The following is a 14,573-nucleotide window of genomic DNA, read 5'->3' as shown; positions in this document are numbered from 1 at the left end:
GAACTTTTTAATATAATTTAAGTTTATTGTTGCTTCTCTCTTGAAGGGAAATGCACATCTGCAACAGTTTGCAATGACAAGGAAGGCAGTTTTAAATGTTAGTTTGAATATCCATCTACCTTGCATGTAGCAAGGAAAAAATCCTCCAAATTTTTTCTGCAAAAAAAGAAAAGTGGAGAATGAGGCAACAATTCAAACTGAAAGTCCATGAAATATAAGAAATAATTAGAAAACATGCTCTCCGTACTAGTGAGTCAATGTAATTACTTACAGGAGGTTGAAAGCTATGCTTTCTGTACACTCTCACCTTCAGATCCACACTCTGATGCAGTGTCACTCATCCAAGCATATTTAATCCTCTATCATATAGGCCAATTTCTGCTTAGTTTTCCACTGAAAAGGTTTAGTGAGTGACCCACTTTATGACATTCCTCTGTAAGAATTCCCTTGTGTATATATTTCTCAATATGTCCCAGATGGTTCAGTGTCTGAACACAGTAGAAGCTGGTGGGAGCAGATGTGACCTAAAACCTTACAAATTAAGTAAGTGGAGAAATACATTTGCTTGTGTTTTTTATTTATTCTCTTGTTGACTTACAAAAACTAATCAAAATAGCAGTAGTTGCAGGTGGCTAATGTAATTGGTATCTGGAAAAGGAAAATGGTTACAAAAGAACATAGATTTCAGAATCCTTCAGTGTCTTCCCCTTTAATGTCTTATCCTATAGTGGTTGTAGTGACGACACACTGTCTCTTCTGTTTGTTTAGAGACTGACTATCTGCATCCTCCAGAAATGTAGGCAATTGTATTCTTGTGATTAACATGAATGCTTCTGCCACCACAGGCATTTCATGTCATCTGCTATGTAAAACTCTTTTCCATACCCAGTCCTCTGTGGTGCTCAGCCTCTGCCTTGCTCATGAGTACACTGGGGCTTTACATAGACCTGGGTGGGAGCAACCAGGTCTCTTATGACAACATTTAAAAACCATGTGCTTTACTACCTGAACAGTGTTGTGCCAGTAGCACATGGACAGATGCATATCCTACAGGCAAGTGAGTCACCCACTTAAAATCAGTGGTCTAAGGGCTCTCCACTGCTAACCATTGGTGTGATTTACAGCTGCCTGTACTGTGCAGTAAAACAGTGACTTGCCTCCTAGAAGTACAGAAAAAAAGTCTATTAGCCTAATCCCTGAATTTTTAGACAATTGTATTTAAAGGAATCCCACTGTTAACTGTGATGGTCATTGACATTCAACACAATATTTTTCCTTTTTTAAATAACATGGATATTTGCTAGGAAACATATAAAGTTTTTTTTCTGACCTGCAGGCTGTGGATTGTTATTTAAAAAAATGGCTGGTACTCCTCAAAACACTTTTTTTTTAAATTCAACAACAAAATTACTTGTTTTAAAGATTAAGACCAAGGTCTTTCTCTTTGCATAGTGTGATTTTTAAAGAAAAATCAATAAAATATCTAGTGGATCTGCAATGTTTTAACAGCAAATACTATGAATAAATCCTTAGCAGAATGAAAGTCTGCTCTATTGGTGACACTTTTAATTCCATGATTAGATTGCTAGGGACATTAGCTGTTGAAGAAACTCAGTTCTAGCTCCAACAATTTGGTGGTAAATATGTCTTAACTATAAGTGGCAATTTGAAAGACTTTCTCAGAAAAATAAATATCTTGAAGCATTGCGTGACTCAGAGGAGCACAAGCAGGAGTTAGAGCTTTTCACCTCTAGTGCTGCTATGACTTCAAAAGGGCAGCTGAAAGCAGTTTGGAGAAAATTATTTTGGACATGTTGGTAAAGATTTAACAGTGGTTTTAAGTAATTTAAAATGGCTGTGTTGCTGTGCTGATGTGTTGTAGGGGGGAAAAGATGCTATTTTGGTAGTTCCCCAACTTGGAGAACAAAAACTACTGCAGGATCCTCTCCTTTTGAGCTGACTCTGAACAGAAGACCTCATTGATCAGTTCAATTCACATTGTCATTGCATTCTTTTCTCCAAATAAGTGTGCACCTGGCTTTATAGCATTTGATAAGCTGTATTTTTATCACCCTAGTATTAATACAGTCCTGTCGAACTTGTCAACATGTTTTACTGTGATATTTGTGAGCACTTAAGGGAAGGAAGCATATTTACACCTGTCATAAAAAAAACCCCTGTCTTGCAAGTTTCCACCCATATCCAATCTTGTTGGGTATACTGCCATAAGAAATTGACAACTGCAAGAAATTTTAATCATCAATCCAAGATTTAAGAGGTTGTGGATTGTTTTTGTTTTTAAGATTAATGGTAGGTATAGGCAGATACTGAAAGATAAGTATCCTTTTTTTTGTCTCTATTTCTTCCTGAATTGTCTCCCTACTCAAGAAATACAAGCTGAAAAAAAATTTCCAACACAGAAGAGACAGTGTGTCATCACTACACCACTATAGGATAAATTCTCGAAAAAGAGTGACAACCAAAGCTTTGGTCAGGTTTTGAGGGATCAGGGGTAAAATAAAAAGTCCAGATGACTTGCTCCTATGTATATCACATGATGAAAATATCTTTAAGATTTGGAAAAATCAGTTTCCACTTTTATTCCCTTGTTTGAAGCTAAGCTATGCTGTACTCTTTGCAGTTAAGGAATGTAGGCAGCTTTTTCAATGAGCTGGGTCTTCTGACATGTGTCCATTATCTTCTCAACACCTTGATGCCATCGAGTGGTACCTGGCCTATGGGGCTGTGGGGTCCCTGAGATGGTACCATGGCACTTGCTAGCTCTGCACCATCAAAGCGACAGCTAATAATCAGGACTGAGATTCTACTTTTACTTAACTTTTACATCACCAATAGCAGAACAAACTGCGGCAAAGAGATTGTTTTTGTTTTTCAGGAAAGAAACTATTCAGTATTTTCAGTTGGTGACAATTTCCGAGGACTGAGAACAAATTGTTTGCATTCCACTGATGTCTCAAGATTTTCTCATAAAAACAGAATTTGATTCTTCTACGAACTTGCAAGAAGCCATAAGTAAATTAGGTTGTCAGATAATTCCGCTAAATTTAAAGACCTATGAACATCTGATTTACAGGCACCACCTGGTTATCGTGTCAAGACCTGTAAAACCATATACAGTGATGATATAGGTTTCTACCTTTGCAGGATTCACAGAATTTCTACTTCAAATACCACTACTACATAAGAGTGATCAGTAGCCTGCAACAAATTCAGCAGCTGCATCGAACAACTTAAAAGTAACAATTATAGTATGCTGAAGGAAGAGAACATGAGGAATCAAAGAAGGTAGCATGCTGCCAGTGAACCTTAGATTGTGACTGTGGTCAGATTAAAGAGAAAAAAACCTGTTTCATGGCCCCTGGTAATAAGACTGAGAAAAACCCCCTCACCTGCCCCTAGGTCTGCAGTCTGGCTTAATTCTGGAAATCACAATGGGGCATGTACATTCCACTGACTTAATGAATATACCATGCTAGCAGCAATGGTAAACTCTGTCTACACTGCATAGCTATGGTCAGTCTCCAGAGCTTCTGAGACAGAGAAAACTACCCTACAGAAATGATCTATACACTAAAGGCAGGGAAGAGCAAATCCTGTCAAATCACTGAAGAAGACAGGCATTAAACTTGCAACATAGGATATAAAACATAGGACAGACAAAACCTTTTTACAATCCTGACTGGCTGCATTAGCACTACCAAAATCCAGGGATTCAGTGTAGTTATCACTATCCATCTCTAGCATCCCATGAACTCTCTGTTCTCAGTCAATTACCAAGTCCTCTGCCTTGGTGACGGCAGTGACTAACTACCACAGAGCAGTCCTCCTGGGGGGTAAAGACAGACTCCCCCATGGACTTCCCCTGGTTTCTCCTTTCCCTGTTCTTCCCTCATTAGCTGGATACCCCTGGTGGTCCTGCCCTGCCCTGTCCTGCCCTGCCCTGCCCTCAGCTCCACCCCCCACCCCTTCCCCTTCTTAAGCTGCCTGCTCCACATGGTGGCTCTCTTTCTTGCTGGCTTCCCTTCAGTTTCATGTGACTTCGCTGGAATAAAACCTTGCAAAAAGAGCCTTTCTTGCCTCTCTCGCTGAGCCAGCTGCAGTGAGTGTGATGTGTGGATCTGACTGCATTGCCTGAATGTTTACCCAACCTGCTTTTTTACAGGAGCGGTTTGTTGGGAACAGATATTGGGCAACAGCACTCACCATCCATCTCCTTCATTTTTATCCATCTACACACAGCTATACTGTGACAGAACTCCTCCAAGAAGATATTTGTCCATCACTGATGTGCTCGTGCATTGCTCTGTGGGGAAAATTATTAGAGCCTCAGATGGTGAACAGCTCCCTTAGAACAGTGACAGTGGGGTGGGAAGAGCTCCATACTGACCCCATACAATGCTTCCTCCTCTACAGCTCTCTGGATGTGGCAACACCCAGTGGTCTGTTACTCTCACAGGGTAACAGCAACAGGGCAACATAAATCAAGTCCCCTTGCCAGGAGCAGTGTGGACAGGCAATGCATGGATGTCTCTTTGAAGCCATTGTGGCTCAAGCGCAAGATTAAAGGTTTCTCCTGAAATGACATTGATATAATGATTTGCTAATTTTTTGAACAAAGGGTTAAGAAGATAAATAAATAACAGATATTTAAATTCAATGACAGTGGGGTCTAAATGGGTATAACTCTAGAAGAAGGTGTTTTACTCTGTTGTAAATGCCCATTCCCCCCCCCCCCCAATTTTTATAGGCTTTTTTTCTGAAATTATCAATCTTATAAGTTATTGTACTCTCTCGCTACTTGTTATTTTCACTCAGTTCAGTTCTGATTGAACCTCGTAGGCACAGATCCATAGTAAACTTCAGTGCAGTCTTATGCACCTCCTTCAGCACCAGGTTTGGATCCCAGCACTGTGATCTGAGCTGAGCCATGGAGCCTGACTGCTCTTATGGTGAACATTAGGCCACAGGCTTCTTTTGCCAGCCAGGCTAATTCAAACAGTCCAGCTGGGTTAAGCACCTGTTATCCATTTTCCTCCAGGAACTGAGCACTGGCCTGATTAGACTCTCTTGAAAAGGCAGCATTGTCAAAACACCAGTCATGTCTGTTGCCATCAGAAAGATTGCCTCAGGGGAAAATGTTTTAATGCAACAAAAAACCCCTAACCACATATCTAGCCATGTGTTTTCCTACATTAGCTCAACATTTTATTTTATCTGCTTCGGTTTATTTCCACTTCAGGCTGGAGAAGTAGGCCTACTTGCTGCTATCCCAGTATGTGTGCTAGTTATGTATCAGACTCTGCTGACAGTGCACTTACATGTAAACTTTTTTCCTTCCTGAGGCTAGCATGCTTAATACTGAACAGTGCATCATAAAAATACGTACGATAACTCCAGCTTTCCGTAGATGAATTCCAGCTGGTTATTTTTCTTGGTCTTCTTACGGCTTTAGTATTAAGTCTGGGTTTGCTCACAGATGCAGCTGAAACAGCCAGTTGCTTTCAGGAACAAATTGCTGGCAAAAAGGAGAGAGATCAGTGAAAACATTGTGGCCAAAGTTCTCTAGATGATGCCACCAATTCCATCTGGTGAACCACACTACTCTGAATTTTGACATTCAGTATATCCCAAACAGTGGACAAGTCACAATCTTAATTCTTATGAAGTAGTTTGTTACAGTTATGTTAATATTGGTTCTGTTTTATTTCTAGATGATTTTTTCCTTTCCAGTCTCCTTTAACTCTGTGACATATATTCTAATATGGAGTACTAAGCAGAGGTATGTATCATTACAGAAACTTTCTACGGTTCTTGATAAGAATCTAGATGCTGTTGAAGTGGCTGGAAATGAATTACATGTGTGTGTCTTTGTGTGTGTGTGTGTATGAGTTAACTATAATTATGTACCAGCAGCATGATGTCCTGCAAGCTTTATTTGAAACATAATAATCTGGAATGAAGAAAATTGTTTTAGAGAGAAAAATGCCATTACTGAATGACAGCCTAATTGCTTTCTGAAGTAACTAGACATTCATTAAAAATCTCTACTCCAAATGTCAGTTGAGCAGAACTCTCTTCAGTCAGTGAAACCTAAAATGAGCTCACTTCTAAATCATCATGTTACAGTTTAATTCAAATACACATTAAAGCCCTGATCCAGCAAATCATTTAAGCATATGTTGAAGTCAGTGAGATTACCCATACATTAAAATTTAAGCATATGTTTAAATACTCTGGTGTACTAGATTACCCTATATTTTGTTCTCTCTTCTGTTGGCCAAAACTTTGACTTTATTTCTCTTCTTTCATTTCCAATCCCTTCCTATTTCCTCTCACTGGAGACTAGTAGCTTTCAATTAACTCTGTCTGAAATTTCCTCTAGAGCAGGTATATGTATTTCAACATATCAAAACCTCCCAACTCTTCTGCAGTGTGTTTGACATTAATGTTCATTGGGCTGGTCACCAGCATTGTTGACTGGTTCTTTAGGCTGTGATGTATTACAAGCCCCTTGTTCTGCTGTGCACTCCTGCATCACTCAGCTCCACACTGCTCCAGCCACTGCTCTCTCTTTTGGAGGGTAGCTTTTGAGGCTTTTCAGCACTCTCACCGCTGTCAGTTGTTGTTCTGATGCCTTTTCTGTTCCTTGCTGGTACATTTCTTTTTAATGAGGAAGAAAAGGTTTTATGTATTTAAGGGTTAGAGATGAGGGTTAATCCCATGCTTACCAGCTGTCCATGGTGAGGCATTTTAGTTAATGGCCAAGCTGTGTGAAGACTTTTATAAACTTACATAACTGCCCTAGGAATGTCTAGATCTCTGACATTCTATAAATGCCCTACTGCTTCCTATGTTCATTTGCTCATCATGTTTTTGAATATTTCCATCTCATTTCCATTTTCTTCACAAGACACACAGACTTTTTTTTTTACAGGATATCAAAAGGAGGCAAAAGAGCAAAGCATAGAAACAAAGCTTTTAGAAATTCTGGGTAATGTTATTTGGTTTATTCTGTGTGAAGTTATAAAAAATAATATTAGTATTTGCCTTGAAAAACAAATTTTCTTCAGCCAATGACCCACCTTAATAAAAAATTAAATTTATATGGCAAAGCCAGAAAATATGAAGTTTAATAAGACACTTCAAGCCTGCAATGAAAAGCTGACATATTCAATATTTATGAAAAAATGCCCATTGACTCCAACCCAGGAGAAAGGCGTCCACAGTTGCCTTTGGGAGATAACCATGTCAGCTTGTTATATGGTACTGAGCAATGAAACAGGACAGGGGCAGTCCATTGTGGAGAATCATGAGATTACCACCTTGGTAGGTGGGTACCTACCTACTGTAGGTCATTTCTGGTATATGACACAGGGGAATTATCTGCCAGATGGAAAGATCAAATACAAAATAGAAAAAAGCAATGACTTGTTTCAAATTGAGCTACTGGGGTTCATGAACCACGTGTTTTTTTTTTTGAAAAAGTAGTTATGCTGAATGAATTAGTTGCATTTCACAATTTTGAGGACAGACAGGCAAGGGAAATAGTGTCACAGCTATATTAAAGTTGCCTTCATTTTACATTTCTTTCAGCACAGGACAGTAGCCTGGGAAAGTCCAACATCAATCCTGCAATGAATTCTTGCTTGATTAAAAAGCTATCTGTTATAAAGGATGAGAAAAAAAAGGAGCAATTCTGAGTTTGGCAATTCTCGCAGCTGATTTTAAGGACTATAACACTGGTTATACACCTGAGTTGGTTTTCTAGGCTTCCATCACAGTCAACAGAATTTTTGTTAGCATAGTCAGTGGAGTTTAGGGTATGATTCATGTGACAAACTGTAGGTGTCTTCTCTAGGCAGAGATAAACCATGTCCTGTCGGGTAGAAATTCTGGAAAATCTGAAAGTGAGTATCTCAGATGTAAACACCTGTGTTGCAAATACCCAGTGACAACACAGCCAGGTGCTGGCCATTCCAGTTGACATGGGGAGAATCCAGGAGATTTCAAATGAGAATACTGTGTAACTGTGTAATATGTTGTCAAATCCTAGTAGAGAAAAAACAAAGGGACAGAGAAGAAAACGCTGTATTCCAACAATGATTCAAAGATGACAAAGATTCATCACAGACTAGAGGTATAAGTGAGAAGGCAGAGGAAGATTCCTTGGCTAAGAACAGAGCCAGATGAAAAGGAAGAAAAAAAAAGAGAGAAAGTTGCAAGAAAGCAGTGTGTCAAATTTTTCTTCTAATCATATTCAACAGACAGCACCATAATCAGTAATTGTGGGATTAGGAGAAAGGTGGACAAAGCACTGCTGATAGAAGACAGAAAAGCGGGGTCCCTCGGGGGTCCATATGGTGACCACTGCTATTTTTTATCTTCATTAATGACATAGAACTAGGGATTGAGTGCAGCCTCAGCAAATTTGCAGTTGACACCAAACTGACTGGTGTGATTCACACCTGAAGGGGAGAACACCAACCAGAGGAATTTGGACAAGCTCAAGAAGCGGCTCCACAGGAATCTCATGAGGTTTAGCAAGACCAAGTGAAATATACTGCACCTTGATTGGGGCTATCCCCAGTATCAACACAGGCTGGGGATGAACAGATTGAGAGCAGCCCTGCCAAGAAGGATTTGAGTGTGCTGGTGGATGAGAGGCTGGACATAAGCTGGCAATGAGCACTCACAGCCCATAAAACTAAATGTGTCCTGGACTGCTGCATGACCAGCAGGGCAAGGAAGGGGATTCTGTCTCTCTAGTCTCCTGTCATGGACCCCACCTTGAGTACTGCATCCAGGTCTGGGGTCCCCAGCATATGAAGGACACTGACCTGCTAGAGTAAGTCCAGAGAAGGACCACTAAGATAGAGTACCTGAAGGGACTCTACAAGAAAGGTGGAGAGAAATTATTTTTTCAAGGGCATGTAGTGACAGGACAAGGGGAAATTACTTCAAACTGATAGTAGGTTTAGATTAGACAATAGAAAAAATTCTTTACTGTGAGGGGACTGAAGCACAGCAAGAGGTTGCCCAGAGAAGTGGTAGATGTCCCATCTCTGGAAGTGTTTTAGGCCAGATTAGATAGAGCTCTGAGTAACCCAACTAGTGAAAGAAGGGGTTATGCCTTATACCCCTGCCCATAGAAGGGGTTTGAAACTAGATTGTCTTTTAGGTCCCTTCCAAGCCGAGACATTATGTGATTCTATGAAAAAAATCCTGGAATACAGGAACAGAAAGATCCTGAGTCACATAAGGATTACAATGTGAAGAGCAGACTCAGTCAGGAAGGTGGCTGGCATGTATACCACAGAAGGTAGATTATTTGTAGATGAGACAATTTACAAATATTCTCCATTATCCTACTCTGCACCTTTGAGCTGACTCTATACTTTTATTTTGGCTTACCCACGAGTGAAGCCTTCCCCTTTTCTTTCACATGCTGCAAATGGAATGTTTTATGACTGTTCTCTTCAGTATCTTCCATTCCTTTGCAGAGAAAAATATTTTATTAATTTGGAAGTGCTGTTCCATGCATACATGTTGTCTCAATGCACCCATTTGCATAGGATTAAAGGTTGGTGCTAGACAGACATTCTGATTTGGAGAAATGGAATAAGCTCGTTTTCTACTGCTACAAAATTAAATTACATTTGGACTTCAGAAAGCTAGGAAGGAGATAGATGTGGTATAATGCCATACTTATGTAGAAGTATGACTCACAACACAAGTTTGATTAGCCTCAAGCATTGTCCCAATCATGTCTGGCAGAATGATGAGTTTCAAAAGTTGTGGATCAGAGGGGTTAAAAAGCTGCCAGATCTTGCCTTGCTTTCAAGGTATTTCACCTGGGGAAACAGGATGAAAAAGAAGGAGCTGATTCAGGTCTATCCATCCTCTCCACCTGTCCCCTTGGCAATTGCGGCGTGAGTTTTTGCTCTCCCCGGCCGCACGCGGCTCTTGGGAGCCCGGCTGTGGCGTAGCTTCCACGTGCTGCCGGGGTTTGCTGCCGTGGGTTCCCGGACACGGCTCCGTGTCTCGGGTGCGTGGGCTGGCCAACCGCTGTTACCGTGCGCTAGGGACCCGGCAAAGAGGAAGGAATTTGTCCATTTACTCCGTGCTTGGCAGGAACGGTTTATTGGTCACGTGGCGCGGTTCGATGGAAAGACGCGACCGCTCCCGGCACTCACATGGGAGAAAATGGCGTCTGACTGCCGGCGGGATAGGGCTTTATAGAGGGGCGGGGCGAGAGGATCCACGGCCTGCCGCCCAATAGGGGCGGCTGCCGTGGCGGTGACACCCGCAACAGCAACCAACCAGAGAACCCCGCAGGGGCGGGCACCGAGCCAGAGCGGGCTGAGCGGGATCGTGTGGCCAGCACGGGGTTTCCCGGGGCCGGACGGCAGGGTGGTTACAGGAGCGGCACAGGGGTAAGACCCGGCAGCAGGCAACATGGGGGCAGGAACCGCGGGGGGGAACAAGGCGGGGGAAACGCGGGATTACAGAACTTGACTTATTTTAACATAAATTAAAAACCCTAATCTAAACCCAAACTCCGGGATGCAACATCTCCCCGCTTAATAAAATATAAAAAGCAGTGGTGTTGATTCAGTCTCTCAAGCGGTGGCCTCTTCTCCCAGCTTCTTCTGGTGCTGCAGCTGCGGTGACTGCTACGCAGGTGGAGAGGGCCTGGAGATGGTGCTGGTGCTGGTTCTTCTTAGGGTGTTTAGGGATAGGGAAACTGGGACAACTTTATTACAAACATGGGGATTTGGGACACACACAGACTGGGGCTTTGGGGAGAAACATTTTTTTAAGGAGATTGTAGGGTCCTTTTTCTTTTGCGTCGCCTGCGGTTTGATGCAACCCCCCGATTGGTGGGGTCATCTGCCACGCTCAAAGGCACCCTGATGTTCTGAACTACCACCTGCACAGTTACTTGATAACTCACAGCTCCCCTTAAGGTGCTGTGGCCTGCCTTACTTTTATCTTCAGTTTTTTTGGGGGAATGGGATCTCCCTCCCCCCCTCTCCCCCCTCCCACTGTCCCTGGGGGTGCCCTGCCCAGAAACGGACATTGAACCACAAAATGTCCTCTTTGATTGCAGTGGAAGCACTGGCGTCTTGCTGGAGGCTGCTTCGGACCAGCGTTCTTTGGAGGCACGGCATCCAAGGCAGCAGTGTTCATGGATGCCGCTTCCAGGACAAACTTGTCCTGAACCTCTGATCCCTCTACATGCCTCTCATCTGTCGGCTCGACCCGTTCCACGGAATCTGGAAAATGCTCAGAAACCCACATCCCCCTGCTTCCCTCCCTCTCGGGTCTCCGGGAACCCTGGGACTGCAGAGGCAGGGGCTCCGATTCCCCCCCCTCTCCTTTTCCCTCCCGCCCAGACGTCTGGGGCCCATGGGAACTTGGAGGTAGGGGTTCCCGTCCCCGCCCCTCTCCTCTTCCCTCCTGCCCGGCTCTCCGGGGCCCATGGGAAGATGGGGGTAGGGGTTCCCGCTCCTCCCTCCCCCCTCTTCCCTCCCGCCCGGATCTCCGGGACCCATGGGAAGATGGGGACAGGGTACGGGCAATAGGACGGGGGCTGCCTCCCTCAGGCAGCGGGGTGGAGATGGCAGAGCTCTCCCCGGTGGAGGAGGGCGGAGTCGATGACTCAGCAGGGACGACATGCAAAGGACTGGAGGGAACACCCATTCGAGGGAGAACAATGGGTGAGGGAGTAACCTGAACTCCCGAGGGGGCGGCGCCCACGCCCACGGGGAGGCAGGTGGGGGTTGGGTCAAAGGCGGGGACACCAGGAACAAAGAACAGAAAGGGGTTGTGGGAAGAAGAGACCCTGCCATGTGGCCGCCCTCCATCTTGGGAAGACAAAGAAATCGACCACGTGGCCTCGGCCTCCTCAGGGGGACAAAGAAAGGGGTTTAAAGAAACAGAACTGCGCGGGGTAGCGCCGAAACTGGGATTTTCAACTGGGAACAAGGGATTGGAAAAGGGGTTTAGGGTTGTGGCCTCAGCGAATCGACCGATCTCGCTAAGGCGGGGACGCCGGGGTGGCTTGGGGGAGCCAGGCGCACGGTCCACGTTTGTGGAGCTGCCCTGCGTCTCAGACTGACGGGGTGCCCCCCCTCGCCCACCCAGGTTAGGGGAAGAAGGGGTAGGAGAAGGGGATGGGGAAACAGATTCAGAGGGAGTAATAGATTTTCCGGATGGTTCTTTCCTTTCCCCAACCGAGTTTCGCGCGGGGTCTGATTTTACTACATCTGTGATCAACAAATGGAATTTAGGGAAGCAGTCACCTATAGAGGGATCCCTACCGATCCCCTCTGCTAGCCTTTTTCCCACTTGCTCCCAAAATTCTGTTTTGCGCGCGTCCTCGGTAGACAGACGGGGGAAAGCAAAGAACAACCACCGGACAAATTTCTTAACTAAATTTTTTGGGTAGGGGCCCTTCACCAAAAGGATTTCTTTAACTTGGGAATAAAATTCCTTTTGTTGGGCAGATAGCACGGTCCCCATGCTTCTTCCACCCAAACCACCTCACCCCTGGGGCAGTAAAAAAGAGAAAAAAAAGCAAAAAAACGCAGGCGACTCCAGCGGCTGCCGTTCGTGCTGCGCGCTGCACGTCCCAACCTCGGGAACACGGCCAGCCCTCCCCGTATTAGCTGGACACGTTTCCACGACTAATACTTACCAGACTGAAGTCTCTGCAAAGAAAAGCTGCTACCAGGGTCCGGGAGTCCCGGGAAGTGTTCTTTCTTCTGCCCTCCTGGCTGCGAAAGTTTGCACTTCCTGTCCCACGCAGGACACACTGTCTGGTCCCTCGTGGGCGACGGAGACTTCACTGACGTACTTTGGAGAGCCCCTGCTCTCGGTTTCCGTCCGGCACGGAGCTGTGGTCTGGCGCGGATCGCTGCCCGCTCTGGCTTGGCGGCGGCGCTCCCCCCTTGGCAGCAGCGCGGCCCCTGGCCGGCGGCGGCGGCTCCCGGCGCTGTTCCTGGAGCTCCGCGGTGAACCTCCGTCCACGCAATCAGCTCAGCGCTGGCCTCGGCACCACGTTCGGGTGCCAATTGCGGCGTGAGTTTTTGCTCTCCCCGGCCGCACGCGGCTCTTGGGAGCCCGGCTGTGGCGTAGCTTCCACGTGCTGCCGGGGTTTGCTGCCGCGGGTTCCCGGACACGGCTCCGTGTCTCGGGTGCGTGGGCTGGCCAACCACTGTTACCGTGCGCTAGGGACCCGGCAAAGAGGAAGGAATTTGTCCATTTACTCCGTGCTTGGCAGGAACGGTTTATTGGTCACGTGGCGCGGTTCGATGGAAAGACGCGACCGCTCCCGGCACTCGCATGGGAGAAAATGGCGTCTGACTGCCGGCGGGATAGGGCTTTATAGAGGGGCGGGGCGAGAGGATCCACGGCCTGCCGCCCAATAGGGGCGGCTGCCGTGGCGGTGACACCCGCAACAGCGACCAACCAGAGAACCCCGCAGGGGTGGGCACCGAGCCAGAGCGGGCTGAGCGGGATCGGGTGGCTAGCACGGGGTTTCCCGGGGCCGGACGGCAGGGTGGTTACAGGAGCGGCACAGGGGTAAGAGCCGGCAGCAGGCAACATGGGGGCAGGAACCGCGGGGGGGAACAACGCGGGGGAAACGCGGGATTACAGAACTTGACTTATTTAAACATAAATTAAAAACCCTAATCTAAACCCAAACTCCGGGATGCAACAGGCAATTTCCTTGCATTAGAGGGATTCCAGAGTAACAGGCTACATCAGCCTTCTGCTTGCCATGTGTTGTTATTGTAGCTGTAAGCAGTGGGAGGAACAAGAGATATGATCTTCTAAGGTTCCTTTCTGGAGTGAAATACAATATTTGAAACTCTCTACCTAATGTACTGAAAAGATTTTGCCCACTGTAAAACAGCAAGTGTGCACTTTGCAAATTAATTCTACTTTGGATTTTTTCATCCCTGCAAAAGAAAAAATATCAAATTTGTAGTTAATGAGATGAACACCATTAAATTTTGCCTCAAGATATAGTTTTATGGCAGGATTCATAATAATTTTGGTCTTTCCTTGTGAGTTCAACATAATCATATAAAAGAATAACTATCTGGGAGGCAAAAATGCCCTTTCAAGGAGCTCAATGAATGGTCATTCATTCCTATTCTACAAATCAAACTTCATGGGAAAACAACGTTGATCTGTTCAGCATAACAGCTGGAGATTCACCAAGTCTAGAAGGAAACATTTTTCATATTGAACACTTTGAAACCCTTTTTTCCTAAATGTCTTTGTCACATTTGATTCTCATGTAGAGACAGCTGTTTGCTGTGAAACCAAGTTTTTTCAGTGCTGGAACAAGAACTGCTAAGTATCTCCATCTCCATGACAATGGTTTCACATTAGTGAGGAAAGAGCTGTCTGCAGCTAGAGCTTAACCAACTTCAGTCCAACGAAGGATTTTGACAAATATTTTCTATTGCCATGTTGGTTTGATTTGTTGTGTTGTTTTGCGTTTTAGTGGATTTTTTTGTTAGTTTGTTTCCAATAGA

Source organism: Vidua macroura, chromosome 1 (assembly GCF_024509145.1).
Source record: "Vidua macroura isolate BioBank_ID:100142 chromosome 1, ASM2450914v1, whole genome shotgun sequence".
Classification (NCBI taxonomy): Eukaryota; Metazoa; Chordata; class Aves; order Passeriformes; family Viduidae; genus Vidua; species Vidua macroura.
This window is presented reverse-complemented; position numbering follows the sequence as displayed.